This window comes from Leopardus geoffroyi, chromosome X (assembly GCF_018350155.1).
Source record: "Leopardus geoffroyi isolate Oge1 chromosome X, O.geoffroyi_Oge1_pat1.0, whole genome shotgun sequence".
Taxonomy (NCBI): Eukaryota; Metazoa; Chordata; class Mammalia; order Carnivora; family Felidae; genus Leopardus; species Leopardus geoffroyi.
In genome coordinates, this window is record NC_059343.1 from 61,555,874 (window position 1) to 61,573,589 (window position 17,716).

At 38.8% G+C, this 17,716-nt stretch overlaps 1 long non-coding RNA gene across 1 annotated transcript; it reads right to left on the reverse strand.

Moving 5' to 3' along the window:
* Positions 1-320: 320 nt before the first annotated feature.
* LOC123595069 lies at positions 321-17,000 on the reverse strand. The gene is made up of 3 exons (XR_006711012.1): positions 16,804-17,000; positions 5,249-5,254; positions 321-351 (listed from the first exon to the last, which is right to left on the reverse strand). It is a non-coding gene; the product is annotated as an uncharacterized LOC123595069 (long non-coding RNA).
* Between the last annotated feature and the right edge of the window lie 716 nt (positions 17,001-17,716).

The window sequence follows — 17,716 nt, forward strand, 5'->3', positions numbered from 1 at the left end:
TTAACATATTTGTTTTTCCCATCCATGGGCATGGGATTTTTTTCCATTTTTTTGTGTCATTTTCAATTTTTTTCATCAGCATTTTATAGTTTTCAGAGTAGAGATCTTTTACCTCTTTGGTTAAGTTTATTCCTTGGTATCTTAAGGGTTTTGGTACAATTGTAAATAGGATCGATTCCTTGACTTCTATTTCTGCTGCTTCATTATTGGTGTATAGAAATATAACAGATTTCTACAGATTGATTTTGTATCCTATGACTACTGAATTTGTGTATCAGTTCTAGAAAATTGTTTGGTGGAATCGTTTGAGTTTTCCATATAGAGTATCAGGTCACCTGCAAATAGTGAAAGCTTGCTTTTTCCTTGCTGACTTGGTGCCTTTTATTCCTTTTGGTTGTCTGATTGCTGAGGCTAGGACTTCCGATAGTATGGCAAATAACTGTGGTGAGTGTGGACATCCTGGTCTATTTCCTGACCATAGAGGAAAAGCTCTCACTTTTCCCCCATTGAGGATGATATTAGTTGTGAGTTTTTTGTATATGGCCTTTACGATGTTGAGATATGTTCCTTCTATCTCTACTGTATTGAGGGTTTTCATCAAGAATGGATGTTGTAATTTGTCAAATGGTTTCTCTGAATCTATTGAGAGGATCATATGGCTGTTATCCTTTCTTTTATTAATGTGGTGTATCACATTGATTGATTTGTGTATACTGAACCACCTTGCACTCCAGGAATAAATTTCACTTGATCATGATGAATCTATTAATTCTATTAATGTATGGTTGTATCCAATTTTCTAGTATTTTATTGAGATTTTTTTGGCCCATGTTCATTAGAGATACCTGCCTGTAGTTGTCTTTTTAGTGGAGGCTTTCTCTGGTTTTGGAATCAGGGTAATGCTGGCCTCATAGAATGAGTTTGGAAGTTTTCCTCCTGTTTCTGTCTTTTGGAATAGTTGAAGAAGAATAGGTACTAACTGTTATTTAAGGATTTGGTAGAATTCCCCTGTGAAGCCATCTGGCCCTGGACTTTTGTTTGTTGGGAGATTTCTTTGATTACTTAGTCAATTTCTTTGCTGATTATTGGTCTGTTCAAGTTTTCTATTTCTTTCCGTTTCAGTTTTGGTAGTTTATATATTTCTAGGAATTTACCCATATCTTCTAGATTTCCCAGTTTGTTAGCATATGATTTTTCATAATATTCTCTCATAATTGTTTGAATTTCTGTGTTTTTGTTTGTTCTTCCTCCTCTCTCATTGTGATTTTATTTGGGTCCTTTCTCTTTTCTTTTTGTTAAGTCTGGCTATGGGTTTATCAATTTTATTAATTTTTTCAAAGAACCAGCTCCTGATTTCATTGATCTGGTCTACTGTTGTTTTTTTTTTGTTGTTGTTGTTGTTTCTAAATCACTTATTTCTGCCCTAATCTTTATTATTTCTCTTCTTCTGCTGGCTTTACACTTCATTTGTTGTTCTTTTTCTAGCTCCTTTTAGATGTAAAGATAGGATATTTGTGATTTTTCTTGTTTCTTGAGGTAAGCCCATATCACTATATACTCCCTCTGAGGACTGCTTTTGCTGCATCCCAAAATTCTTGGACCATTGTCCTTTTCTTTTCTTTTCTTTTCTTTTCTTTTCTTTTCTTTTCTTTTCTTTTCTTTTTTCTTTTCTTTCTTTCTTTCTTTCTTTCTTTCTTTCTTTCTTTCATTCTTTTAGACCATCCTGTTTTCATTTTTATTTGTTTCCATGTACTTTTTTTATTTCCTCTTTTGATTTCCTTCATTCTTTAATAGGATGTTCTTTAATCTCTGTGTATTTGCGGGCTTTCCAAAGTTTTTCTTGTGGTTGACTTTAAGTTTCATAGTGTTGTGGATGGAAAAGATGCACAGTATGATCTCAATCTTTTTGTACTTGTTGAGGCCTCATTTGTGACATCGTATGTGATCTATTCTAGAGAATGTCCCATGTGCACTTAAAAAGAATATGTATTCTGTTGCTTTAGAAGGAAATATTTTGAATATATCTATTAAATATATCTGGTTCGGTGTGTCATTCAAAGCCATTGTTTCCTTGTTGATTTTCTATTTGAATGACATTTCCATTGATATATGTGGGTTTTGAAGTCCCCTACTATTATTGTATTATTATCCATGTTTTCCTTTATGTTTGTTATTAAGTGTTTTATATATTTGATTTCACTCAAGTTGGGCACATGAATATTTACAATTGTTAGATCTTCTTGTTGGATAGTCCCCTTCATTTTGATAAAGTGCCCTTCTTCAACTCTTGGTACAGTTTTTGGTTTAAAATTTAGTTTGTCAAATATAAGTATTGCTACTCTGGATTTCTTTTGATGTCTATTTGCATGATAGATGTTTCTACATTCCCTCACTTTCAATCTGCGGGTGTTTTTAGGTCTAAAATGAGTCCCTCGTAGGCAGCATATAGATAGGTATTGTTTTTTTCTATCCATTCTGACATTCTATGTCTTTTGATTAAAGCATTTAGTCCATTTACATTAAAAGTAATCTTTGATAAATATGAATTTAGTGCCATTTTATTACATTTTTTTCATTGTTTCTGGATATTTTCTCTGTTACTTTCTAGTGTACTCAAGAAGTCCCCGTTACTATTTCTTGCAGGGATGATTTAGTATTCATGAACTCCTTCAGTGTTTGTTTGTCAGGAAAACTCTTTATATCTCCTTCTATTCTGAATGATAGCCTTGCTGGATAAAGTGTTCTTGGCTGCATATTTCTTCCCATTCAGCATTGGTGTATATCATGCCACTCCTTCTTGCCTGCCAAGTTTTTTACTTCACATCCGTGGCAACATCTGTTGTTTCCGGAATTTTTAGTTTTAGTCACTCTGAGCAGTGTGAAGTGGATCTCACTGTGGTTTTGGTTTGTATTTCCCTGATGATGAATGACGTTGAGCATCTTTTCATGTGTCTGTTCAACATCTGGATGTCTTCTTTGGAAAAGTGTCTATTCATGTCTTCTGCCCATTTCCTCACTGGATTATTTGTTTTTTGGGTGTTGAATTTGATAAATTCTTTATAGATTTTGGATACTAACGCTTTATCTCATATGTCATTTGCAAATATCTTCTCCCATTTCCATCAGTTGACTTTTAGTTTTGTTGATTGTTTCCTCAACTGTGCAGAAGCTTTTTATCTTGATGAGGTCCCAGTAATTCATTTTTGCTTTTATTTCCCTTGCCTTCAGAGACATGTCAAGTAAGAAGTTACTGCAGCTGAGGTCAATGAGGTTACTGCATGTTTTCTCTTGTAGTTTTTTTTTTCTCCTGTAGGATTTTGATGGTTTCCTGTCTCGCATTTATGTTTTTCATCCATTTTGAATTTTTTTTTATGGATGGTGTAAGAAAGGGATCCAGTTTCATTCTTCTGCATGTTGCTGTCCAGTTCTCCCAGCACCATTTGCTAAAGAGACTGTCTTTTTCCACTGGATACCCTTTCCTGCTTTGTCAAAGATTAGTTGGCCATGTATTTGTGGGTCCATTTCTGGGTTCTCTATTCTATTCCATTGATCTATTTGTTTTTGTGCCAATACCATACTGTCTTGATGATTACAGCTTTGTAATACGGCTTGAAATCCGGACTTGTGATGCCTCCAGCTTTGGTTTTCTTTTTCAATATTACTTGGCTACTTGGGTTTTTATGTGTCCCATACAAATTTTATGAATGTTTTTTCTAGTTCTGTGAAGAACGATGGTGCTGTTTTGATTGGGATTGCAGTGAATGTGTAGATTGTTTTGGGTAGTATCGACCTTTTAACAATATTTGTTCTTCCAATCCATGAGCATGAAATGTTTTTCCATTTCTTTGTGTCTTCAATTTCTTTCATAAGCTTTCTATAGTTCTCAGAGTACAGATCTTTTACCTCTTTGGTTAGGTTTATCCTACTATTCTTACAGAATTGTCTTTTGGGCACAGGATCACCACCTAAGTCACTAGGACGACTTCCAGTCTTAAGATTCCCCTGTGATATTTCCTCCTCATTGGTCTAATGTGATCCCCTCCACATCTCTGGTCTGGCCACTCTGGCCCTGAGACCTCTACTGGGAGCTGGAAAAACCAGTGACTGATTAAACTAAAACCCAACCAGGGACCATTTTCTTGGGAAGCTGGCTGTAAAGACTACTTGTGTTGAAATATTGCTTAGACCATGATGGATTTCTATCTTTATTATTTTTCATCAGTTTCCTCCATTAAGTTACAAAATTGGATAATTTCCCCTTGAAAAACTTTTCTGGTATTTTCCACGGGTTACAAATGGGAGTTTCCTCACAGCATGGCACGACCTTCACAGGCACAGCCCAGCATGGCTCTTCCCATGCCCTTCAGCCCACAGTCAATTTTTGTTTCCTAATTTTTGTAACTTTTATTGAGTAGATGTTTCTTTACTTGCTTTTTGCTTTTAGGAATATTTCCAGATGTCTAAACATTTTTAAAAATAATCTTTACTAGTTTCTCTGGAGAGCAACTAATGCTGCCATGCTAGAAGTCAATTTTTCAGAGTTCTGCCTTTAAACCTCTTTTATCTATCTATCTATCTATCTATCTATCTATCTATCTATTTATCATCTCCACTCCCTTGATTTCATCCAGTCTTATGGCTTTAAATATCAACTAAACACTGATGATTCTCAAATTTACATCTCCTGCAAGGGACTTTCCCTCTAAATTTGTGCCATATATCCAACTTCCTAGTTAACATCTCCAGTTAGATATCTAATAGTCATCTCAGGCTTCACATTTTCAACATTGAACTATTGATCTATGCTTCATCCTAAATCCTGCTTTATTCAGTCTTCACTATCTCAGTAAATACAAATTCTAATCTCCCCTATTGCTCTGGTCAGAAATCTTGGAGTCATTCTTGACTCTTTTCCTTCTCTCTCACTCCATATACAATCTCCTGGCAAAAATCATAGGCTTTATCCTTAACATATTTCAAGATTTGCCCACTTCCCACCCTTTTCCACCAGATCCAAGATACTATTATCTCTTCCCTGGATTGTTTCAGTACCTTCCTAACTGGACTTCTTGCATCTAGACTCCTCATGGTTCTTTCTCCTAACATGCCAGAGTGATCCTGTTAAAAAATCATCATATCATTTCTCTGCTTAAAATCATCTAATGTATTCTCATCTCGGAGAAGAATTTTATGCTCTTACAATGGCCAAAAAGGCTCCATAAGATCTGCACACCCATTCTCAGTTTACTCTGACCTCATCTGATATTGCTGCTACCCCTCACTCTGCTCTGTTCTTACTTTGCTCCTTAACACACCAACCTCACTTGACTTTGCTCCTTAACACACCAACCTCACTTGACTTTGCTCCTTAACACACCAAACTCACTTGTACCTTGTAATCTTTGCACTTGTTATTGCCTCTGCCAGCAACACTTTTCTTAGGTATCTTCACAGATTCCTTCCTTTCCTTATTCAGGTCTTTCTCTTTAAGTCTTAATCTCATAAGGGCTTTTTCACCACCCCATTTAAAATTACTGTCTTCTTTCTGTCATTACTTCTTATTTCCCTTCCCTGCTTGCAATCATCTAACATAATGTATATTTCAATTATTTATTTTATATATTGTCTGTTTCCCTGACAATAGACTATAAACTTCATGAGAACAGGGGTATTAGTCTGTTTTGTTCACCACCCAACAGCTAAGAATAGTGTCTGGCACAAAATTGATTCTTAATAAATACTTGTTGAAAGAATGAATAGATTTTAATGGAGGGAGAGAGCATAAGGGCACTTTCTGGGATGGGAAAATGAGACATAAAAAGTGGTCTTGTGACCTTTTTATTTGCCTCACAAATTGATCACAAACAAACTTTGCTCTGGATTGAATGTTTGGGTCTCCTCAAATTTCATATGTTAAAGTCCTAATCCCCAATGTGATGGTACTTGGAGGTAGGGACTTTGGGAAGTAATTGAGTCATGAGTGTGGGGCCCTCATAAACAGGATTAGTAGTCTTACATGAAGAAACATGAGAGAGATGATATCTCCTGTTCCTACCATGTGAGGACACAGCAAATAGGCAGACATCTGCAAACCAGGAAGAGGGCTCTCACCAGAACCCAACCACTCAAGCACTCTGATCTTGGACATCCAGCCTCCAGAACCCCGGGAAATAAGATTCTGCTTTTTAAGCCACCCAGTCTATGGTATCTTGTTATAGCAGTCAAACTGACTAAGGAAGGCATGTATGTGAGCTCATATGTGCCTCAGTGTCAGTGCTGCTTCCCTTTCACCCATAATCCAGTCAAGTTATTAGGTATTTAATCTGTAAATCATGACTTGGGCCATGGCATTTTTTGGCCATGGACACAGTATCCTCTCACCAGATCTAGACAAACTGGCGGATTTACAATCCTCTCCAAATTCTGCCAACTATTGTAGTCACATGCCTTTGATTACATATATATATATATATATATATATATATATATATATATATATATGGATAAGAGTGGTGGGGGTGGTATTTGAAATATAACTTTTGGGCCTGGAGTAATATCCATACTTCAGCCACACTCATTACTTTGCTCAGAACTTCAGTATCCTACTCAAGGATCTCCCACAGCCATTGTGTAAATATCTTATTAATAAGATTTGCAAGGGGCCCCGAAGCCCTATTTCCATATTTACTGAATAAAGATCCTGGGTCCCAGAGAGGGGAAGAAACTCGCCCAACGTCCTATAAATAAAAAATAAGAGAAATTGAAATCCTTTCTTCTTGACTCCTTGTCTGATGTTCTTTTAAGCAGTAGACATTGAATTGCCTCTTGTGGGATGTTCCAATTGCAGAGAAATTCTACAGTCAACAGAAATATTGTAACAGAAGCTGGATGCAATACAATACATGGTGCCAGAGTATTTCATCTCAGTAATAGTTAAGGGATGTGTTGGAATTTTTTGCAAACAAGTGCATATTAGTTTATAGTCTTCAGAATTCTTTTTAACTAATCAAAGGCGGAACACATTTAATTAATCTTGTCAATCCATTTCACTGATAACTAGGCCTGATACTGCAATTTACAAAGTAGGGGTTTAATCAACTGTAGCATTGCTTCTTTATATATTTTTAACAGTTTGAAGTATGAGTTAACACAGACATTGTGAGAGTGGGGTTATTTGGAATTCTATTTCTCTCTGTAATAGGTTAGGTGCCTTTGGAAATAAGTTCCAAGGTAGTGATTTGTGTGTAAGAAGTTTAATAGGGAGTGCACTTTGAGAACAACGCTTGAGAAGGATTAAAAGAAGTAGGATTGTAGAGGAAGAAGTTGCAACAGGAGACTCAGCCAACTTTAGAGGAGCTCTGGGGTTGAATGGCCTTCCAGAGATATTTCATATTGAAGCAAGGATGCTTGCTTAGTCTTTATTTTGTTCTTATGTTTTATTATTATTTATTTTTCTTCTTTTTAAAAATATTTATTTATATATTTTTGAGAGAGAGACAGAAAGACAGAGCATGAGCAGGGGAGGGGCAGAGAGAGAGGGAGACACAGAAATTGAAGCAAGCTCAGGCTCCAGACTGTTAGTGTGGAGGCCTAAATGGGGCTCGAAGCCACGAACTGTGATTATTACCTGAGCCAAAGTCAGATGCTTAACCGACTAAGCCACCCAGGCGTCCCTATTTTTATTTATTTTTCTTCCAAGATGTTATTTAAATTCAAGTTAACATATAGTGCAGCATTGGTTTCAGGTGTAGAATTTAGTGATTCATCACTTACATATAGCACCCAGTGCTCATCACAACAAGTGCCCTCCTTAATGCCCATCACCCATTCAGCCCATCCCACCAACCATTTCCCCTCCAGCCACCCTAAGTATTTTGTCTATGGTTAAGAGTCTCTTGTGGTTTGCTTCCCTCTCTGTTTTTATCTCATTTTTCCTTCCCCTACCCTATGTTCTTCTGTTTTGTTTCTTAAGTTCCACATATGAGTGAAATCATATGGTATTTGTCTTTCTCTGATGGACTTATTTCACTTAGCATGTTAATACACTCTAGGGGAGAGGAAGATGGCGGCGTAGGAGGACGCTGGGCTCACCGCGCGTCCTGCTGATCAATTAGATTCCACCTACACCTGCCTAAATAACCCAGAAAACCGCCAGAGGATTAGCAGACGGAGTCGCCGGAGCCAAGCGCAGACGAGAGGCCCACGGAAGAGGGTAGGAAGGGCGGCGAGGCGGTGCGCGCTCCACGGACTGGCGGGAGGGAGCCGGGGCGGAGGGGCGGCTCGCCGGCCAAGCAGAGCCCCGGAGTCTGGCCTGCAAAAGCGGAGGGGCCTGACGGACTGTGTTCCGACAGCAAGCGCGACTTAGCGTCTGGGAGGTCATAAGTTAACAGCTCTGCTCAGAAAGCGGGAAGGCTGGAGGACAAAGGGAGGGAGAGCTGCTGAGCCCCCGGACGACAGAGCTCAGTTTGGTGGGGAACAAAGGCGCTCGCCAGCGCCATCTCCCCCGCCCATCCCCCAGCCAAAATCCCAAAGAGAACCAGTTCCTGCCAGGGAACTTCCTCGCTCCGCGCAAACACCCAACTCTGTGCTTCTGCGGAGCCAAACCTCCGGCAGCGGATCTGACTCCCTCCCGCTGCCACAGGGCCCCTCCTGAAGTGGATCACCTAAGGAGAAGCGACCTAAGCCTGCCCCTCCTGCCCCCGTGCACCTTGCCTACCCACCCCAGCTAATACGCCAGATCCCCAGCATCACAAGCCTGGCAGTGTGCAAGTAGCCCAAACGGGCCACGCCACCCCACAGTGAATCCCGCCCCTAGGAGAGGGGAAGAGAAGGCACACACCAGTCGGACTGTGGCCCCAGCGGTGGGCCGGGGGCAGACATCAGGTCGGAGTGCGGCCCCGCCCACCAACTCCAGTTATACACCACAGCACAGGGGAAGTGCCCTGCAGGTCCTCACCACGCCAGGGACTATCCAAAATGACCAAGCGGAAGAATTCCCCTCAGAAGAATCTCCAGGAAATAACAACAGCTAATGAGCTGATCAAAAAGGATTTAAATAATATAACAGAAAGTGAATTTAGAATAATAGTCATAAAATTAATCGCCGGGCTTGAAAACAGTATACAGGACAGCAGAGAATCCCTTGCTACAGAGATCAAGGGACTAAGGAACAGTCATGAGGAGCTGAAAAACGCTTTACATGAAATGCAAAACAAAATGGAGACCACCACAGCTCGGATTGAAGAGGCAGAGGAGAGAATAGGTGAACTAGAAGATAAAGTTATGGAAAAAGAGGAAGCTGAGAGAAAGAGAGATAAAAAAATCCAGGAGTATGAGGGGAAAATTAGAGAACTAAGTGATACACTAAAAAGAAATAATATACGCATAATTGGTATCCCAGAGGAGGAAGAGAGAGGGAAAGGTGCTGAAGGGGTACTTGAAGAAATAATAGCTGAGAACTTCCCTGAACTGGGGAAGGAAAAAGCCATTGAAATCCAAGAGGCACAGAGAACTCCCTTCAGATGGAACCTGAATCGATCTTCTGCACGACATATCATAGTGAAACTGGCAAAATACAAGGATAAAGAGAAAATTCTGAAAGCAGCAAGGGGTAAACGTGCCCTCACATATAAAGGGAGACCTATAAGACTCGTGACGGATCTCTCTTTTGAAACTTGGCAGGCCAGAAAGAATTGGCACGAGATTTTCAGTGTGCTAGACAGAAAAAATATGCAGCCGAGAATCCTTTATCCAGCAAGTCTGTCATTTAGAATAGAAGGAGAGATAAAGGTCTTCCCAAACAAACAAAAACTGAAAGAATTTGTCACCACTAAACCAGCCCTACAAGAGATCCTAAGGGGGACCCTGTGAGACAAAATACCAGAGACATCACTACAAGCATAAAACATACAGACATCACAATGACTCTAAACCCATATCTTTCTATAATAACACTGAATGTAAATGGATTAAATGCGCCAACCAAAAGACATAGGGTATCAGAATGGATAAAAAAACAAGACCCATCTATTTGCTGTCTACAAGAGACTCATTTTAGACCTGAGGACACCTTTAGATTGAGAGTGAGGGGATGGAGAACTATTTATCATGCTACTGGAAGCCAAAAGAAAGCTGGAGTAGCCATACTTATATCAGACAAACTAGACTTTAAATTAAAGGCTGTAACAAGAGATGAAGAAGGACATTATATAATAGTTACAGGGTCTATCCATCAGGAAGAGCTAACAATTATAAATGTCTATGCGCCGAATACCGGAGCCCCCAAATATATAAAACAACTACTCATAAACATAAGCAACCTTATTGATAAGAATGTGGTAATTGCAGGGGACTTTAACACCCCACTTACAGAAATGGATAGATCATCTAGACACACGGTCAATAAAGAAACAAGGGCCCTGAATGAGACATTGGATCAGATGGACTTGACAGATATATTTAGAACTCTGCATCCCAAAGCAACAGAATATACTTTCTTCTCGAGTGCACATGGAACATTCTCCAAGATAGATCATATACTGGGTCACAAAACAGCCCTCCATAAGTTTACCAGAATTGAAATTATACCATGCATACTTTCAGACCACAATGCTATGAAGCTTGAAATCAACCACAGAAAAAAGTCTGGAAAACCTCCAAAAGCATGGAGGTTAAAGAGCACCCTACTAACGAATGAGTGGGTCAACCAGGCAATTAGAGAAGAAATAAAAAAATATATGGAAACAAACGAAAATGAAAATACAACAATCCAAACGCTTTGGGACGCAGCGAAGGCAGTCCTGAGAGGAAAATACATTGCAATCCAGGCCTATCTCAAGAAACAAGAAAAATCCCAAATACAAAATCTAACAGCACACCTAAAGGAAATGGAAGCAGAACAGCAAAGGCAGCCTAAACCCAGCAGAAGAAGAGAAATAATAAAGATCAGAGCAGAAATAAACAATATAGAGTCTAAAAAAACTGTAGAGCAGATCAACGAAACCAAGAGTTGGTTTTTTGAAAAAATAAACAAAATTGACAAACCTCTAGCCAGGCTTCTCAAAAAGAAAAGAGAGATGACCCAAATAGATAAAATCATGAATGAAAATGGAATTATTACAACCAATCCCTCAGAGATACAAACAATTATCAGGGAATACTATGAAAAATTATATGCCAACAAATTGGACAACCTGGAAGAAATGGACAAATTCCTGAACACCCACACTCTTCCAAAACTCAACCAGGAGGAAATAGAAAGCTTGAACAGACCCATAACCAGCGAAGAAATTGAATCGGTTATTAAAAATCTCCCAACAAACAAGAGTCCAGGACCAGATGGCTTCCCAGGGGAGTTCTACCAGACGTTTAAAGCAGAGATAATACCTATCCTTCTCAAGCTATTCCAAGAAATAGAAAGGGAAGGAAAACTTCCAGACTCATTCTATGAAGCCAGTATTACTTTGATTCCTAAACCAGATAGAGACCCAGTAAAAAAAGAGAACTACCGGCCAATATCCCTGATGAATACGGATGCAAAAATTCTCAATAAGATACTAGCAAATCGAATTCAACGGCATATAAAAAGAATTATTCACCATGATCAAGTGGCATTCATTCCTGGGATGCAGGGCTGGTTCAACATTCGCAAATCAATCAACGTGATACATCACATTAACAAAAAAAAAGAGAAGAACCATATGATCCTGTCAATCGATGCAGAAAAGGCCTTTGACAAAATCCAGCACCCTTTCTTAATAAAAACCCTTGAGAAAGTCGGGATAGAAGGAACATACTTAAAGATCATAAAAGCCATTTATGAAAAGCCCACAGCTAACATCATCCTCAACGGGGAAAAACTGAGAGCTTTTTCCCTGAGATCAGGAACACGACAGGGATGCCCACTCTCACCGCTGTTGTTTAACATAGTGCTGGAAGTTCTAGCATCAGCAATCAGACAACAAAAGGAAATCAAAGGCATCAAAATTGGCAAAGATGAAGTCAAGCTTTCGCTCTTTGCAGATGACATGATATTATACATGGAAAATCCGATAGACTCCACCAAAAGTCTGCTAGAATTGATACATGAATCCAGCAAAGTCGCAGGATACAAAATCAATGTACAGAAATCAGTTGCATTCTTATACACTAACAATGAAGCAACAGAAAGACAAGTAAAGAAACTGATCCCATTCACAATTGCACCAAGAAGCATAAAATACCTAGGAATAAATCTAACCAAAGATGTAAAGGATCTGTATGCTGAAAACTATAGAAAGCTTACGAAGGAAATTGAAGAAGATTTAAAGAAATGGAAAGACATTCCCTGCTCATGGATTGGAAAAATAAATATTGTCAAAATGTCAATACTACCCAAAGCTATCTACACATTCAATGCAATCCCAATCAAAATTGCACCAGCATTCTTCTCGAAACTAGAACAAGCAGTCCTAAAATTCATATGGAACCACAAAAGGCCCCGAATAGCCAAAGGAATTTTGAAGAAGAAGACCAAAGCAGGAGGCATCACAATCCCAGACTTTAGCCTCTACTACAAAGCTGTCATCATCAAGACAGCATGGGATTGGCACAAAAACAGACACATAGACCAATGGAATAGAATAGAAACCCCAGAACTAGACCCACAAACGTATGGTCAACTCATCTTTGACAAAGCAGGAAAGAACATCCAATGGAAAAAAGACAGCCTCTTTAACAAATGGTGCTGGGAGAACTGGACAGCAACATGCAGAAGGTTGAAACTAGACCACTTTCTCACACCATTCACAAAAATAAACTCAAAATGGATAAAGGACCTGAATGTGAGACAGGAAACCATCAAAACCTTAGAGGAGAAAGCAGGAAAAGACCTCTCTGACCTCAGCCGTAGCAATCTCTTACTCGACACATCCCCAAAGGCAAGGGAATTAAAAGCAAAAGTGAATTACTGGGACCTTATCAAGATAAAAAGCTTCTGCACAGCAAAGGAAACAACCAACAAAACTAAAAGGCAACCAACGGAATGGGAAAAGATATTTGCAAATGACATATCGGACAAAGGGCTAGTATCCAGAATCTATAAAGAGCTCACCAAACTCCACACCCGAAAAACAAATAACCCAGTGAAGAAATGGGCAGAAAACATGAATAGACACTTCTCTAAAGAAGACATCCGGATGGCCAACAGGCACATGAAAAGATGTTCAGCGTCGCTCCTTATCAGGGAAATACAAATCAAAACCACACTCAGGTATCACCTCACGCCAGTCAGAGTGGCCAAAATGAACAAATCAGGAGACTATAGATGCTGGCGAGGATGTGGAGAAACGGGAACCCTCTTGCACTGTTGGTGGGAATGCAAATTGGTGCAGCCGCTCTGGAAAACAGTGTGGAGGTTCCTCAGAAAATTAAAAATAGACCTACCCTATGACCCAGCAATAGCACTGCTGGGAATTTATCCAAGGGATACAGGAGTACTGATGCATAGGGGCACTTGTACCCCAATGTTCATAGCAGCACTCTCAACAATAGCCAAATTATGGAAAGAGCCTAAATGTCCATCAACTGATGAATGGATAAAGAAATTGTGGTTTATATACACAATGGAATACTATGTGGCAATGAGAAAAAATGAAATATGGCCTTTTGTAGCAACGTGGATGGAACTGGAGAGTGTGATGCTAAGTGAAATAAGCCATACAGAGAAAGACAGATACCATATGGTTTCACTCTTATGTGGACCCTGAGAAACGTAACAGGAACCCGTGGGGGAGGGGGAGGAAAAAAGGAAAAAAAAAAAAAAGAGGTTAGAGTGGGAGAGAGCCAAAGCATAAGAGACTGTTAAAAACTGAGAACAAACTGAGGGTTGATGGGGGGTGGGAGGGAGGAGAGGGTGGGTGATGGGTATTGAGGAGGGCACCTTTTGGGATGAGCACTGGGTGTTTTATGGAAACCAATTTGGACAATAAATTTCATATATTATAAAAAAAAAAAATAAAAAAAAAATACACTCTAGCTCCATCAACATTGTTGCAAATGGCAAGATTTCATTATTTTTGATAGCTAATATTCCATTATATATATCACATCTTTATCAATTCATCAGTTGATGGACATTTGGGCTCTTTCCATAATTTTGCTATTGTTGATAGTGCTGCTATAAACATTGGGGTGTATGTGGCCCTTTGAGTCAGCATTTTTGTATCTTTTGGATAAATACCTAGTAGAGCAGTTCCTGGGTCATAGAGTAGTTCCACTTTTAACTTTTTGAGGAACCTCCATACTGTTTTCCAGAGTGGCTGCACCAGTTGGTTTTCCCACCATCACTGTAAGAGGGTTCCCCTTTCTCTACATCCTTGCCAACATCTGTTGTTTCCTGAGCTTTAATTTTAGCCATTCTGACAGGTGTGAGGTGGTATCTCATGGTGATTTTGATTTGTATTGCCATGATGGTGAGTGATGTGGAGCATCTTTTCATGTGTCTGTCACCCATTTGGATGTCTTCTTTGGCAAAGTGTCTATTCATGTCCATGGCCTATTTCTTCACTGGATTATTTGTTTGATGGGCATTAAGTTTTATAAGTTCATTATAGATTTTGGATACTAACCCTTTATCCAATGTATCACTTGCAAATATCTTCTCTCATTCTGTAGGTTGACTTAGTTTTGTTGATTGTTTCCTTCGCAGAAGGACCAGCATGTGATTTATTCTGGAGAATCTTCCATGTCCACTAGAAAATAATGTGTATTCTGTTGCTTTACTATGAAATGTTCTGAATGTATCTGTTGAGTCCATTGGGAAACTGGACTACTTTCTTACACCAAACACACAAAAAAATTCAAAATGGAAAAACACCTAAATGTGAGACAGGAAACCATAAAAAATCCCATAGGAGAAATCCCATAGGAGAAAACAGGCAGCAAGCAACCTCTTTGATCTTGGCCACAGCATTTCTTACTTGACATGCCTGTGAAGGCAAGGGAAATAAAAGCAAAAATGAACTATTGGGACCTCATCGAGATAAAAAGGTTCTGTACAGCGAAGGAAACAATCAACAAAACTAAAAGGCAACTGATATTTGCAAATGACATATTGGGTAAAGGGTTAGTATCCAAAATCTATAAAGAACTTATCAAACTCAACCCCCAAAAAACTAATAATCCAGTTGAGAAATGGATAGAAGATATGAATAGACACTTTCCGAAGAAGACATCCAGATGGCTAACAGACACATGAAAAGATGCTCAAAATCACTCGTCATTAGGGAAATACAAATCAAAGTCACAATGAGATACTACCTCATGCCTGTCAGAATGGCTGAAATTAACAACTCAGTCAACAACAACAGATGTTGGCGAGGGTGCAGAGAAAGGCAAACAGTTTAGCACTGCTGGTGAGAATGCCAACTGGTGCAGCTACTCTGGAAAACAGTATGGAGGTTCCTCAAAAAATTAAAAAGAGAACTCCCCTAAGACCCGGCAATTGCACTACTAGGTATTTACCCAAAGGATACAAACATGATGATTTGAGGGACACATGCACCACAATGTTTATAAACATAAACTATAGTGCTATAGCAGCACTATCAATAATAGCCAAATTATGGAAAGAGCCCAAACATCCATCAACCGATGAATGGATAAAGAAGAAGAATGGAATATTACTTGGAGTTCAAAAAGAATGAAAGCTTGCCATCTGCAAAAACATGCATGAAACCAGAGTGTATTGTGTTAAGTGAAATAAGTCAGTTAGAGAAAGTCAAATATTATATGATTTCACTCATATGTGGAATTTAAGAAATCAAATAGATGCACATAGGAGAAGGGAAGGACAAGTAAAATAAGATAAAAACAGAGAGGGAAGCAAACCACAAGAGACTCTTAAACATAGACAAGAAAACAAGGGTTGCTGGAGGGGAGGTGGTTTGTGGGATGGGCTAAATGAGTGATGGGAATTAAGGAGGGCATTTGTGATGAGCACTGGTGCTATATGTAAGTGATGAATCACTTAATTCTATTCCTGAAACCAATACTACACTATATGTTAACTAACTTGAATTTAAATGTTAAAATAGTGGCCCAGTTTTCCTAGCACCATTTGCTGAAGAGACTTTTCCATTGGATAATTTTTCCTGCTTTGTCAAAGATTAGTTGACCATATAGTTATGGGCCTATTTCTGGGTTCTTTTCTATTCCTTTGATCTATGTCTGATTTTGTGCCAGTACCATACTGTCTTGATGATTACAACTTTGTAATACAGCTTGAAGTTCAGAATTGTGGTGCTTCCTGCTTTGGTTTTCTTTTTCAATGTTACTTTGGCTAGTTGGGGTCTCTTCTGGTTCCATACAGTTTTAGAATTGTTTGTTCCAGCTCTTTGAAAAATGTTGGTGTTATTTTGATAGGGATTGCATTGAATGTGTAGATTGCTTTGGGTAGAATAGACATTTTAATAGTATTTGTTTTTCCAATCTATAAGCATGGAATATATTTCCATTTCTTTGTGTCATCTTCAATTTCTTAAATTACTATTCTATAGTTTTCAGAGTACAGATCTTTTACCTCTTTAGTTAGGTTTATTCCTAGGTGTCTTATGGTTTCAGTGCAATTGTAAATGGGATCAATTCGTTGATTTCTCTTTTTGCTCTTTCAATATTGGTGTATAGAAATGCAACAGATTTCTGTACATTGATTTTGTATACTGCGACTTTACTGAATTTGTGTACCAGTTCTAGCAATTGTTTGGTGGAGTCTTTTGGGTTCTTTATATACAGTAAAAAGTCACCTGCAGATAGTAAGATTTTGACTTCTTCCTTGAAGATTTGTATGCCTTTTAGTTATTTTTGCTGTCTGATTGCTGAGGTTAGGACTTCTAGTAGTATATTGAACAACAGTCATGTGAGTGGACATCTCTATTGTGTTTCTGACCTTTGTGGGAAAGCTCTCAGTTTTTCCCCATTAAGGATGATATTACCTGTGGGCCTTTCATATATGGCCTCTATGATGTTGAGATATGTTTTGTCAAGAGGGCTGAGTCTTTGTATCCTCACCTAGTGTTATCAATAGATGCAGGCTGTTCTGGAGACGAGAAGGGGGTGTGCGTAACATTGAGTGGGGAAGATCCTTCATAACAGGACAGTTACTGGCAAGGGAATAAGTTATGAGGCTGGACCCAGACCCACAATATTCTAGGCAGCTGTGGGAGAGTATTTGGGTTTTCATGGGGGATGAGGGTGGCACAGCATAGTATTATTTACTACATTTTCCATCCTTTAGATTTTGGTCCTCTCCCACTCCCCCACCTGTCATCCTCAAATGGTTTTTTTCACTAATTCCTTGTCTTACTCTTTGCACAATTAAGCTTATAGCAAGGTTCAGCATATTGGACTCAATTTCTCTCACCTGTAAAACGGGAATCATAATACTGAGCCTAACTACTCCACGATGTTGAATGAGATAGCCTATATGTAAGTACTTTCCAAAGGCACTATGTAAATGCATGTGAAGGAGTTCTATTGATACAAGCAATTGGTTTCTTGCTTCCCATAATTCCAGGGATTATATCAAACTTAGAGCTCAAAACCTAAAATAAAGTTTATAATCATCTCAATTTCTACAGGAAAATTTTCCAGCTTTTGCTTTATCAGGCTTTGTAACTCCATAAAAATGTAAGCAAGAGAGCTAAATTCAAACTTGCCAATTCTGCTACTAGTATCTTTG